The following is a 14,989-nucleotide window of genomic DNA, read 5'->3' as shown; positions in this document are numbered from 1 at the left end:
CCTTTTGTGGCTGCTGTTTGCTCATCTGTAACAAAGTGAGAAAAACCATCGTACTCAAAGGATTGTTAAGATAAGTGACCTATAAACATGCCTGCCAAGTGCTCCTTACAACAGAAATTGCTGCATAAAAGTCCCAGTAATGATCCAGTGGCCTGGAACAATCCAAGTTCAGTGTCCCAGCCTATTCATATCCTTTTGTCATCAGGGAAGTAAACATTCCGGGCACCTCTGACCTCTGAGAAGTCATTTAGCTTTTTAGGTACTTGGATGGTAGAAAGAGGGAAGGGCAACAATTTCTGATAGATCCTTTCTCTTTTAAACCTTACCTGGAGTCTTAAATTGAGAACTATGCCAGCCTGAAATGGGAGAACAGAATCCAGATGTCAGTATCAAACTATAAATAAAAGAGCTAATTGACAATAATTAATAAATCAAAATTCACACTGATTTGAAAGGAGAGGTGGCAATCAATTCTGAACCTCTTTGTGATGCTGAAAAAAAATCTATCTACCCAATTGATTGAACAGCTCAAAATACTTCTAAGATGACTTTCTAAAAATGAGACTCCCTGGGCCTCTGAGTGGGTGGCCTGGGACACTCTCCTAAGTGAGAGGCAGACCAGCTACAGCTTCCCCAGGAGATCCTCGACCTTGGATAAGTATGGAGCTGCTCTGAAGAGTCAAAGATGGCTACCACGGACTGGGATCCTTCTACCGTCCAGGGACATACACCCAACAATGTGAGTTAGGACTGGCAAAATCACCCCAGAGCACCCCAGGAGCTCAATGGACTTGGAGCAGGGAATGGAGGGACTAAGACTGGGCTGGGGTCTTAAATTACCTTGCTTCCCCAGACAGTCTTCCTTAGAACTGGGGCTAACCTGGAATAGGGATAGTTGAGGAATCCAAAACGCTTGTGGTCACAAGAACAAAAGGTGCCATTATTGAGGACAGAAAGTTAAAGTGTTACCTATAAATTTCACAAGGCTGGTAAATGCCACCTGGAAATTTTGGAACAATTATTTGTTGAATCAACTCACAGACTATAATTGTCTTTTATATCATAAACACTCTTCCAGTGTTTCTCAAAATCTGGTGAGGGGATCCCTGGCATCAGAATCCCTTAGGGGTGCTGGATAAAAATGCAGTAAGTCCCACCCCAGACTCCTGAATGGAATCCCAGAGACTGGAGTCCAGCCCATGAACTGAATATCTAAGGAGCAGATGATCCTTAGACATCAGATAATCCATAACAAGGCAGGAGAATTATTGTGTCTCTGTAGTCCAACTGAAATTTAAAGACATTCGCAGATTAGGGACTTGCATATTTTCCCCAAAATGTTTAAGTATCACAAAAATGAAAACAATACTTCTTGTTATAAGTTCTTTTTTTGTGTGTGTGAGGAAGACTGGCTCTGAGTTAACATCTGTTGCCAATCTTCCTCGTGTTCCTTGAGAAAGATGGTCCCTGAGCTAACATCTGTGCCAATCTTCCTCCATTTTGTATATAGGAGGCCACCACAGCATGGCTTGATGAGTCGTCTGCCCTGGGGATCTGAACCCAGGAATCCCGGGCCTCCGAAGTGGAGCACGCAAATTTAATCACTACACCACTGGGCCAGCCCCTTGTTATAAGTTCTTAAACCATTCCAGTTTATTCTGCCCACATGTAATGAACACCATTATTAAAATGTAATTATGAGCATAAAATTATTGGGAGAAATATCAAGTATGCCTCTCCAAAATATTGCCTTTATTTTGTCACCAAAAGTAATTATGCTATTAAAGGAATTTATAGTTTTTTGAAGTATCAGTCACTTGGCTGAAGGAACTTATTAAGCTGTTATACTCCTCCCATAGCCTTTTAGTCATCAGAATTTTTGTGATAAAGGTTTTTTATTACTTTTGAAACTATAAATTGTGAAACATTGCACCTGGTGATTAGGCTGAATAAGAATTTATATCCAAGTTATAAATTCCTAAAAACATGTTTCATTACAATTACTAAGGCAGTCTTAGCTCTAGTAGACTAAATAGCCTCTTGAATTAAGCTTTGTTTACTTCTAAGGATTTTTTTTTTTTGGTGCAGTTCAGTTTTAATGCATTCTCTTGAGAAGCAAAAGAAAACAGTTTCTGATATACATGCTACTGCAAAGCAGTAAACCAGCACTGCAACAATGATGTGACAAGCACATTTCTTTTCTAGAGAGATCTTTTTGTCCTATAAACTCCCCCTCCCCAAAGTACAGCTATAATTATTTCACAAAATGTAGTTTGCCATTTCTGAAGAGTCAAACTCCTTTTCGCCTTCACTAAAATCACAAGTTCAGGCTGAATACCGAATGAAAATAAAACTTGAGAGGCCCGCTCTGTTTGTAGCTTGTTGTTTCTACTGAGGGTCGCCCCCAACCCACGCTCCGCCCTAGTGCTCCCGCTGAAGTGTACATGTTCTGTTTTAACAGATGGGCTGGCTGGCGGCTGCTGGGCTGTAAAACAGGAACGCAGAATCTGTACCGAGTGGTATTGAACTGCATGCTGGTAAAGTTCATGGGCATACACTGACCCAGACAGACCAGGCAGATCCAGACATGCTCACACACACATTCATGATACACCACACAGATAGAGGTGTTCACCCGGGGAAAGTTCAAGGCTGTTTCCCCCTCCATATATTTCTACTTCATTCACCTATCAATCTTATACACACACATACACACACAGACATGCACATCTACATATGTATGAATAGCTATATAGCTCAACGTTTTTATGTATTTTCAAAGATCAAAATATTCCCAAATTCTATACCTGTCTCTATCAAGTACTCTCAATAAGCTCTCAGTCACGTCAAATAAGAATCACAAGAAAATACTGTATTGAATTCTTTTTAGTCCACACACAATATAAATTACATGTATGCAACTGCCCTTAGAAAAGCCAGCTGCTTTTACCCCTTATCATTACGAGAGAAAAAAAAAAAATCATCCCAGACTGAGTCACAAACGAAGTGTCAGGTTTAACCTTGAATCCTGTTGTCAGTTCCTGTCACAACTTCATCACTTAAACACACAGGTGCTCAAACAAACACCAACCAACCAGCGTGGTGGTCCCTTGCACGGTCTAGTCTTGGATTCTCCCGGGGCTCCGGGCACTGGGACAGACAGTAGCTCTCCCCTGGTCCTAACGAAGTCCTTCAGACACACCTTGCAGGTGGATGTGGAGGTCCTGGCACCTCAGGAAGGATGCGGATTCAAGCGCTAATCGAAAGTAATTACTTTGCAAAGTTTAATATCCACGTCGTCAATTCCTTTCAAAGGAATAATCGCAAAGCACTGAAGCCCCTGTTACAGAACCTGGCTGGTCACTCAGGTTCTCTGATCCCTGAAGACCCACCCCGAATACGACGAGCGCTGGTTCAGGCCACAGGTCAGACAGGGACGCCGGGTTGTTGCTCCGCACCGGCTCCGGCGCCGGTTAATTTTTTAGGAACCCGTCTGCAAGCCATCTAGGAACTGTTGTCCCTACACCACTGGGCACGGAGGCCGCCCCCAGCGCGCGTGTCGCCGCCGCAGAGGGCGAGGGGACGCGTCCCCAGGCCCCAGCTAATGATGGCAATCACAACACGCCAAGTTCGCGCGAACGCAGAGCCGCGTCCCGGGCCGAGTTGTGACGCTTTGAAACAAGAAGTTCAGGAGCGGGGATACTGGCAAGGAGTAAATTCCGCCCAGCCCTGACCTCCCCACAGCGGCCACGCTCGGACCGACGGACCGAAGTGCGCCCGGACGCGTCCAGTCCCCCTGCTCGCTGAACTGCGCTTAGAGGAGTCGCTCGCCCTGCGCGCGGCCACTCACCCTCCTCGCCGAGTCCCGATCGCAATCCGACGCCCCTGCTGCGGGTCCTGAATCCCAAGTTGCCCCGAACCGGCGACTGCTCTCGCCCTAGCTGACCCGGGCACATTGGCTCGGGCAAGCACCTCAGAGGGAGCAGAAGCCCGGCGGCCGCCCAGGCTCAGCAGCCGCCCCGAACGCTCTGACAATTCACCGACCTGCTCAGCGACTGAGGCAGATCGCCTGGCTGAGCCGACGGGGCTCCTGAGGGAGGCGGGGTCAGGCGGCGGGCCGGGCGGAGCCAGCCCCGGGACGGCCCTGCGGGGCGGGGCGCCCCTCAGCCCATGACTGGCGGAGACCGCAGCCAATCGCGGTCTCTCCAGGGCCCCGGGCGGCCGCGGGTGGTGCCGAGCACCCGGTTCCGCCCCGCCGCCGCTGTCCAATCGCCCGCGGCGGAGGGCTGGCTGGGAGAAGCGCCGGCGGCCGGCAAGTTGGCTGCGGTGGGGAACCCGGGCTGCGGGCGGGGGGTGTCGGGGCGGCTGCGGCGCGACCCCGGCGCTGCCGGAGGGAAGTGGCGGCCTGGACAAGCCCGTGAGTGAGAGAGGCCTGGGGCTGCGCAGAGCCCCCGGAGCCGCCGTGTGCCGTGGGCGAGAAGCCCAACAGCAGCGCCGGCCGAGACGGGGTGGACAACGCCCACACCTGGCGCCCGCAGGAGGCGCGGAGCTGGGCGGCCCTACAGGAGCCCCCGCAGTCGGAAGAAACCGAGACCCAAAGAGGGTGAGTCCCGAGCCAGATCACCCAGCACCGGTGGAGGCCCGGGCCCGGAATTGGGAGCCCCGAGCTCTCCGGATAGGTTCTGATTGCGGTCTGGTGGTGATCCCCGAAAGAAACCTCGGACTCCGCACACCTCCGGAAAGTTCCTTGCACGCCCGCTCCTCCCCCCTGCTCTCTACACCCCCGGCAGCGGGGACCGTGCTTCCCGACCCCAGGCGCCCCGGGCACTTTCGCAGAGCCAGGGGTCGAGAGGGCGGCTCGGGCTCTCGACGACGCCGGAAACCGCCAGACCCTTCCTCCGGTCGGGCTGCCCTGCGGGGTGGCATCGTAGCAGTGGGAACTCCTGCTGCTGTCCTTTGGGTCCGCCAGAGAGGCCAGGACAGTCCATCTTCGCGGGCAGGAATGCCATAGAGCGAGCCAGTCTGTCCCCCTGCACGTTCTCGCCCCCTTCGCGTTCGGAAGCCCCTGGACTGAGCTCAGAGACCTGCGGAGCGGCGGGCGTGGGGGTAGCCTGAGCTCGCTGGGTCACTCGCGGCGGAGTAGCCCCGGAAGAAGGCTTTGTGGGCTCTGCCCTTCCCGGCGGCCGGGTCAGAGCTGCTCTTTTTGTCAGCGGATGAGCCCTTCGGAGGGTTTTAAGCCCTTACCTTGGTTGCAGCGCACATACATACGTAGCTGTGGGTGTAAAGAGCCAAAAAACGAAGGGCTGAGTGTCACTTTCCAGGCTGAGACCTATAATGTTAGCAAGCCCTACATGGTAAGATGTAGGTGCCTAGTGGCCTCTGAGTGCCTGAAACTGCACTTGCCGTAGGTAGGCACCCAACCCATGTTAGTAAAATGAAGGTATGCATGGCAGGAAAGGGGTCAAGCTTCCTGGTATCTGACACCTTTACCACTGACCCTTGTCTCCCTCAGATCCCAGATGTCCTAAAGGTTTTAGTCTCTCAGCGTGGGTAACTTCAGGATATCATATGTGACAGAGTATGACTCTTTGTAGGTGTTGTTTCAATGGCTGCCTGGCCCTCATGAGGGCCTGTATCTGTAGCTCGTCTCTCAAGAGTAAGTTCTGATGAGGGTCATTGGCAAGAAGGAAGGCAGATGGCCTGTGGCTTGAAAAGGAGTGAAATGGCCCCTCCAGCAGGGAAGGCTGCAGCTCTGAGGTGAGCTCTGGCCTGGACTGAGTTTCACATTTTATCTCCTCAGCTCCCTGTCTCAGTGGGGAAACGTCATAAGGCAGGCTGTCAGAAGGGCAAGAAAATCACGATCTGGACAGTCCTTACTAGGCCCTGAAAAAGTGGTTAGTGATGCAGAAATTGTGCATATTTAACCCTTCCTCATCTAGTGAACCAAAAGACTGAGACAGGTGAGGGAGACCATTCCATTCAGTTCCAAGGGTTGCTTAGCAAGCTGCTGAGTGGCCTGGGAGAATGGCCTCTGCCCAGAAGGCATTAGATGTAGATCACATGAATGGAATGAATATACACCAGGTCTCTCCCCAGGTTAGGATCGGGGGACAAGGGGAAAAATATATTTCCTTGGATTCCCCCCCCCCCCCCACTCCTGGATATAACTAGACAAAAAGTTTGCCAACAGTGTTTATCATATTAACACCCTGTGAAGGTTTTTCACAGATGCTGATGATTATTTTAAAAGTCACCTTGGTAATAAGAGCCAAACACTGGCTGTTGACTGTATTTGCTGTAGTATTTATGTTAGATAATGAAAAAAGGAAATAGGAAATTTCTATTCATGAAATTAGAACTAAACAACTGACTTCCATGTCCCAATTTCCAAGGTTTTCCATTTGTTTGTTTCATGTGGACATGATTGCCCATGGGTTCTTGGTCAAGTAACTGGTCTCATTTTCTCTTACAGAATGGATGATGTGGAAGGGTCAGAGCACATCTAGACTACATTCATATTTCCACACCATCTTCTCTTGTAATTGATATTTGACAAAAGCTTTCCTTGAACAAAGGCTTATTCCTTTGGTTGCCAGTCCCTCTTAGGGTCTCTTCTTGAGTTTAGGCCATCTGCATATCCTACAAGGGAAAATGAGGTCTGTTACTTGTCCAAGAACTCATTGCAGTCCTGTCTGTATGAAACAAACACAAAACCAGGGAAATCTGTATGTGGAAGTCATTTGTTTAGTTCTAACCTGTTCCACCAAAGGAAATTTCTGTCTTTCAAAGAGATAAGGAAGTTTGTGGAATGGCTTGGGAATGAGAAGATCGAGGTGGGACCATGGAAGCAGGGCTGATCCCTTTGTGAATGGTGAGCAAATTTGCCTTCAGGCACTGTTACCCATCTCTGACACTGAAACAATATTTGGGACCTTCTAAATTTCAATAGGGTGTGACTGATAGGAGCCATGGATTCTAATCTGAGCAGCTGGCATGGTGAGTGCCCCTGGCAGTCACTTAACCTCTGTTTACCCTTGCTTCCTTGGCCATAAAACAGCAGTGGCAGAATCGGTCCACTGTGTTTATCTGCTTAAGGGGGACACTGTGACAGTGGTTACAAAGCACTGCAAATGCATGTCATTTATAGCAGTACTGACTGCCAAAAAGGAGAACAAAATGATGTTGAAATGGGAAAATAGTGTGGTCTGAACAATTCCTGTTTGCACTTGCAATTTCTATTCATTTTAATCTCATTGGATTATTGTCCTTTCATTCCATAAATGGAAATGAAGGAAAAGGGCCCTCACAGTCTTTATTCTTTGATTACCAATGTTTCGGAAGCTTTGCTTAAGTGAGTGGTACTTTTCCCTCTTTCCCATTTTGACCACCTCTTTCAATATATATTCACTTTGAAAATTATTCAGAATTTGAACAGGTTGAGCTAAAGACCTTAGCAAACAAGTGCAATCAGAAGCAGCAGATTCTAATACCAGCTATGCCATGGGTGCATTGTAAGACCTTGGGCAAGCCATTAACCTTCCCATACCTTAGTTTCCCATCTGTGAAACTGCAGCAGTACTTCTAGTTAATTTCACAGAGCTAGGAGAGATAACTAGTGATAATGTACTTTGAACTATTAATTGCTGTTTAGACTACAAAATATCATGTAGGTGTTTTTGGCAAACTAAAGTATGATGTTAGTTTGTACATCACAACTAGGAGATATTTTTGTAGCAGAGAGATTACTCTGGCCCAATATCTGCAGCCACGGTGATACCACCCACAAAACAATGATATCTCACTGCATTTGAATGACGGTGCAACTGCCCCATATGAGAGTTATGTTGCCACAGGTTTAACTAAGTAAAAATGTGATAACAGAAGTAGGTGGGGAAGGGAAGCTTTTATTCCACAAAAACATGGCATTTCTTCGTCATACATGCTCCGGAAGAAAAACTGCATCAGAATTCTTAAAAATGCATGCCACTATGTAAAGACAAGTCTGATGAAAGACTAGAATGGTCTTGGAAAAATGGCCTGATATAAAACAAAACAGGGCCGGCCCCGTGGCCGAGTGGTTAAGTCCTCGCGCTCCGCTTCAGCAGCCCAGGGTTTGGGTCCTGGGCGCGGACATGGCACCACTCATTAGGCCATGTTGAGGTGGCGTCCCACATGCCACAACTAGAAGCACCCACAACTAAAACATACAACTATGTACTGGGGGGATTTGGGGAGAAAAAAGCAGGAAGAACAAAAAAAAAAGATTGGCAACAGTTGTTAGCTCAGGTGCCAATCTTTAAAAAATAAATAAATAAAACTAAACAAACTGCTTCCTAATTTTGAGACCTTGCACAAGTTGCTTAGCTTCTCTGAGCCAGAAAGGTGAAGGGTGTAGGGATTAGGTTTTTCTCATTGGCTTGTTTTGAATTTGAAGCAAGAAGCTCTAAGTAACTCCTGGCACAGGGTTGGGCTCATAGTGGGCCCTCTGCCGGTAATAACCTCTAATATTTATTGAGGACTTACTATGTGCTGTGTGCTGTTCTAAGCCTTTTCATCTAATGACTCACTTGATCCTCATTACCACCCTAAGGTGTCACTGCCTTCTTTTTGTCTTCAGTTTCTATCTGTGTAGAAGGACTATTCTAGGAATAATATCCTGCTATGCACTAAAAGTCAAAAGCCTTTTTTTTTTGAGGAAAATTAGCCCTGAGCTGACATTCGTGCCCAGCTTCCTCTGTTTTATACGTCAGACGCCTGCCACAGCATGGCTCGATGAGCCGTGCGTAGGTCTGCACACCAGCATCTGAACCGGCGAACCATGGACTGCTAAAGCAGAGCGTGCAAACTTAACTGCTATGCCACTGGGCTGGCCCCCAAAAGTCTCTTTTTATAGGTACTGGAGATTTCTAAGAAACTTTATTTTTCTACAGGAACCTCTTTCTTGAACATATTAAGAGAGAAAATAGCATTTTAAATATCATTGGTCTAAATGATACCCTTGCTTTCATGTGGAAGGGGCTAACCCAGCTTTTCCTGGTACCTAGGAAATCAGGCTGCTGTGAGCGCTTGGGAACACATGTATTACAAAAAGGCAAATGAGGGATTCAGTTTGGGACAAAAAGGACCATAGAAACAATCAGTGCTTCAAAACCCCAAACCACTTTCCAGGTCTCAGATTGTAAGCTCCTGGGAGAGTTGGGCTTCTAAATAGTGTGATCATTGTCTGGATTTTGGGTTTAATGGAAATTAGTTCTCTTGAGGCAGCGATATGGGAACGATAACTGGCCAGCCAAAGAAAAAAGTGGATTATCCCTTAGAAATGAATTGTACCTTTAGTTATGAATACCCCAAATTATGACATTTGCTTGTAAGTATGCCAGGGAAAAGTAGCCATGAGCTATAATACACACAATCGTTTATTACTCAAGAGAATTTAGGTGCTAATGTGGATGGTATTGCATCTGTGAAATTCTGAAACCCACAAAGGATTCCAAGATATGAAGCCAAAGGATTCCAAGATATAAAGCCAAATAAAACATAATACAGAGGGAAATGATTTTGATTATGTAACATTTATATATAGCATTTCATTTTACATTTTCAAATTGCTTTTCAGTCATTGGCTTATTCTTCAAAGCACACCTGGGGAATGCATCCATGCTGTTATCCTCTGTTCATAGCTGAGGCAACTGAAACTGAAAAGGTAAAGTGTTTTGTCCAAGAGCACAACAGTGGCAGGGTAAGAAATCGTGCATCCATTCAATCACAAGTCTATTCACCACCTACTCTTGGCAAGGCCCGATGGTTTGTGGTACACAGAGGTATCTGCTATATACATGGCCTCTGCCTTGCAGCAACTTGCAGTCTGCTGGGGCAATAAGCACTCATATATTATATTTCCAGGAGTGCTCTAGACATCAAGGACCAGGGTTTAGAGGAGGAGAAGATGAGTCGCCTAGGATTCCTGGAGACAGTGGGATTTGAGGCCCTTGAGAGATGGGTAGAATTTGGGCAAACGGAGGCTGAGGGTGGTAGGAATGACACAGACACGAAGCTGGACAAATTTAAGGTGTATTGGAAAATGTTAGCCTACAGCAGGGCAGTTGTGGAAAAAGGGCTGGAGAGTGAATAGGAGCACATTTTCCAGGACACTGAATGCCCAGCTAAATGTATAGATTTTAGCTTGTGGGCAGTGGGGCTGGATTCATCTCTGACTTCTCCCATTTGCTCATTATTCTAACATGTACTGAGTGCTAATATATGCTTAGTCTCCAGGTGTTTTCTCATACATTGGCTTTTCTAACCTTCACAGCATTCTGATGAGATACGTATTATTATTATCACTCCTTAAATGGATGCTTAAACTAAAGCATTTAGAGATTCAGACTTGCTCACAATCATGTAGTTAATAATTGACAGATGTGGAATTTGAAAGGCCCGCTCTTGACTTCCTCATGGATACTTATGGGAAGAAGGAGTGCAGATTCTGGACAGTGTACTCAGGATGCCCATCTAATAATATGCCCCTTACCCTTGCTCAATGTCTTTCCAGAAATAAAAAGTAGATAGGAGGGAAATAAAAATAATTTCTTAACATGCAAGTTATTTTATGTCTAAAGTCATCTCCAGGCCAAAAAGACAAAGGATGTTTTTCCCAATTTTCTCTGCCCTACAATTAATAAGAAATGCCTGCATTTCGAAAACTTTAGTCTTGTGAGTATCTTTAATACATTCTGATCTCAGCTTAGTTTTTCCACTAAACCAGAATCTCTCTCTGGAGTTAAGTCAATTTGGTCCTTAATCCCTTCCCCTTAGCATGCAACCTAACCCATTTATCTTAGCGCCCTATAAGATCTTCATCTCAGCTTTTGACCATCAAGAAATAGCTTTTTCTCTTGAGATACAGGCTACCAATTAGCATTTTACTGTTTAATCATCAGGACAAAATTCAAGTGAGAGAAGTGTTATTGTTAACCCAAAAATATTTAGAAAGGAAACAGATTGCTTATTTAAATCTTCCTATAAAGAAATAAAGAGACGCTCTAAAGGGGTGGGTGGATACTTTGGTGACATAAAAATTAAAACAGTGAAAATTTTAATGTCTGTTAAATAGGATGCTTCTCATTGATCTGGTTTTGTGGAAGAGTTTTGTTTTTTTTTAAATGCCTGTCCATGATCAGTCAAAGAAGTCTTCCTTTAGAGCAAATATCTGCTATAAATGATAGACCAATATTGACCTTCTGCATGAAGACAAATGGGAAACCACCACAATGGGGCATTTCAAAATCCTAAACCCAACACACAGCATTCTCCTTGTCTCTCAGCCCTCTAATGCCTTGTTTGGCTTTGCCCAGATTGTATTTTATGACCCAAGTCATGAGGATTAGTGAGTAAATGGTTGAGTGTTTCTCTGTGCTTTTGTTTGTTTGTTTTTTAGGAAGTTGAAAGAAAGTAAAGTTAACATGTAAGGATGATTAAATTTCATCTAAGATCTTAAGGATCCTCTATGAAAGATATGGCAGACAAGCACTAGAACAGAATATTGTACCTGATTTCTCCTCTCTCTTAAAATGCCATGACTTTTCCTTTCATTTCAAGGAGAGCAATGGGCTGGGACACAGTGGCCTGTGTTTCGCTGAGGAACATGATGAAACCAATTCATGATGTCTCAGCTTCTAGATCTGCAAAGCAGGGAGGCTTACCTTGAGATACAGAGAAAACAGGACTTTGAAAGACCCAGAGGAAATCATACAACTTATTGTAACCATTTAAATCTCTTTACAGAGGAAAAAGCCACAATGCATACTTCCGGGGATTTTCCACATTGATGGAAGAAAGTGTTCAGGATACCTAAGTGAATCCCATTGAAGGCATGTATTAGCATTAATTTCTCCTAACTATTGAAATGAAGCCTATGTGGATCTTTCTCCCCTTAAGATGTTCAACAAAATTGCTGAGACTCTCAGAGATTGTTGAGGTGGAAACATGCTGGAATTAACCTTATTTAAAAAACAATAACTATGCATAATAGATATTTCCCCGATCAATGAGCCTCCCTGCACAGAGGCTCTTTTCACAGGAACTTCTGAATTCTGATCGAGATCTAATGGGATATCACAGGTAGAAAAATGTCATATGAGAAGTTAAATGACATTTCAACTTGGTGTCTGCTGGAGGCCAGTAGGAGTCCCCAAGAAACCAGCATGTTAGCTGACCAAAACCTGGGAGTCCCTCTGGGGAGGTTGTTGGTCTTGTCCTGACTCAAGGACCCAAGGTCATCCAGTTATAGTAACCCCAGTAAGCATCTCAAGGAACTCTTGGTAGCCTCCACAGTAAGCACTACAGTATTATCCACAGACATAAGTACTCAATAAATATTTGGTTGATAGAATTTAATTGTTATCAGGTCCTGAGCTTAATCAAAGCAGACAACTGCCCTTGGGAATAAAACTCAAACCCTCAGGAGCCCAAAGAGGAAAGAGCATGGTCAAGGTCAAGTGGCCCCAGAAAGGTCATGCTTGCTTAGGATTTATGGCTCAAATCAGTTATGGTGGGTGTGTAGGCACGAATTCTCATTCATAGTCACAGAAACCATTCAATTGTAAATGAACTGGAATATATAATTAGACCTGGCCCTTGAAACTTTTGTGGCCCTTTCAAAGTGAAATGGAAAACCATGTCTATTTTCTCACTCCCTTTTCCAACAAGCTGAAAATATAGTGCAAATGAGCCTTTAGTTGTGGGTCATCATCCTTACAAGACCTGTCTCTGGTTCCAAGGTTGGAGACTCTTCCTCTGCCTCCTCATTCTCACCTAGTCCTAACTTGAGATAGGTCTCATTTTTACCATATATTCTTTCAGCCACATGGGGGAGATGAGAAGATGCTAAATATAGCCATGTAAAAACCATCTAACCATCTAGCAAACTAGAAAACAACTTCAGGCTTAACATCAACAGTGAGTATGTAGCATCAGCTTAAAGGCTGTGTGAACATGCACAAATGTTTTCTAAGAATATTTTTCAGAAGAGTGTATTTATAGATATAATCTCTAATTGCGTTATGAATGATAAATGAGAAGGTTAACAAACTATATTTCAGGACTGTTTTATATGTTTATTTGCTGCCATCATTAGCTCTGTCTTTCTTTATGACTGCTGATTATGCCTGTTTATTAGTCTTGGTGGAAAGGGGGAATTGGTGTACTTTGGTGCTTGGAAAAGATCTTGTCAGATGATGATGAAGGTTGCAGGAAGGCTTGTTTCAGAGTTTGTTTGGGTATTTGTTTCATTTTAAAAGGCTGTGAGTAGGACTTCATACCTGTCTAATAAGCATCATGGAACATTTTTATGTTTGCTGAGTGCCTTGCAGTCCCTCATTAGTCTCCACAACACCCCTTGGGGGTGGGTCAGTATTACTGCCTACAGTTTACATTTGAGAAAATCTGAGACACGAAGGGATTATGTGATTTGTACAAGGTCACCCAGCATTCAAACCTAGCTAATAAAAGATGACTGCAAAGCTCTTTCCAAATAAAAAGTGCTGTATAAATGTTAGGTAGTATCAATGGGCGTGATCCCAGGATGAGTAAAATACTCTCCAGGAGTAAAGTGCTCATACTTGCTCTGTAAGATTCTTTCTTTTTTTTAATTTTTAATTTTTTAAATTATTATTATTGTTTTTTTTTTGAGGAAGATTAGCACAGAGCTAACTGCTGCCAATCCTCCTCTTTTTGCTGAGGAAGGCTGGCCCTGAGCTAACATCCATGCCCATCTTCCTCTACTTTATACGTGGGACTCCTACCACAGCATGGCTTGATGAGCGGTGCCATGTTCGCACCTGGGATCCGAACTGGGGAACAGCAGGCCGCCGAAGCAGAACGTGTGCACTTAACCGCTGCGCCACCAGCCAGCCCCTGTAAGATTCTTTCTAACCTCAGGGCAACTTTTGAAATAGGAATTGTTGAACCTGGCTATGCATCAGAAACATCTTTACAGCTTTTAGTACACGTGAGCACCTGGGCCCCTACCCAAGCTACCAAATCATAATCTGGGAGGTGGGACCCAGATAATGAAAAAGCTCCATTGAGGATTCTGATGCTCAGCCAGGGTTGAGAACCACCACTCTAGACTAGAATAATAGCCTCAGTCAAGTCAAGAGCAACAAGACACCGTGAAGTCAATTCAGAAAAAAAAGTCTGGCATCTTCCAGGCCTCTGTCCACCCAGTTCACAACTATTATTAGCAAACGAACTGCCGCCATGAAATAATCAACTGTAGTATCCATCTGTGGAATTCTAGGAAATAGTGCAGAGATTAAAGTTTATTTAAGAACCATGAGTGTTTGAATGTTATAATTTACTGGGTAAATTTACTGAATCCACTCTAATGTTTTTATTTTTAGTACCTTGTATGGTAATCAACACAGTAAGAACCTATAATATCTGCCCATTCATACATCTGTCAAACATTTATTGAATGCTTGCTATGTGGAGATTAAAGAGTGAAAATAATGGGCTTTGTTCACAAGGAGTTTATAATCAAGTGATAAACAGACACAGGCCAAACAAACAAACAACAAAAACCCTATAGTACTAAGCCACACATATTAAATGATAATCTAAGTGTATATGAGGCATTATTCATAATTGCTAAAAAGTTGAAACAACCCAAATGTCCATCAACTGATAAATGGATAAATAAAATATGGTATATCTATACAGTGGACTATTATTTAGCAATAAAATGAAGTACTGATACATGCTACAACACGGATGGGCTTTGAAAAAATTATGCTAAGTGAAAGAAGCCAGTCACAAAGAACCACATACTGTATGATTCCGTTTATATGAAATGTCCTGAATAGGCAAATGTATAGAGATAGTTTAGTGGTTATCTAGGGCTGGGAGGTGGGGAGGCAGTGATGGTGAGGGACTGTTAATCAGTATAGGGTTTGTTCTTGAGGTGATTAAAATGTTCTAAAATTGTGAT

At 44.5% G+C, this 14,989-nt stretch overlaps 1 protein-coding gene across 1 annotated transcript in view; it reads right to left on the bottom strand.

The window, feature by feature from the left end:
• MARCHF3 (membrane associated ring-CH-type finger 3) overlaps window positions 1-4,062 on the bottom strand; it is a 137,087-nt gene extending 133,025 nt beyond the window's left edge. Inside the window, exon 1 of the mRNA XM_046666119.1 lies at window positions 3,851-4,062. The gene's annotated coding sequence lies outside the window, so the exon portion shown is untranslated. The remainder of the gene's footprint in view (window positions 1-3,850) is intronic.
• Between the last annotated feature and the right edge of the window lie 10,927 nt (window positions 4,063-14,989).

This window comes from Equus quagga, chromosome 7, assembly GCF_021613505.1.
Source record: "Equus quagga isolate Etosha38 chromosome 7, UCLA_HA_Equagga_1.0, whole genome shotgun sequence".
NCBI classification, from domain to species: Eukaryota; Metazoa; Chordata; class Mammalia; order Perissodactyla; family Equidae; genus Equus; species Equus quagga.
Note: the sequence above shows the minus strand (reverse complement) of the source record. Positions and strands in the feature narration are given on the sequence as shown.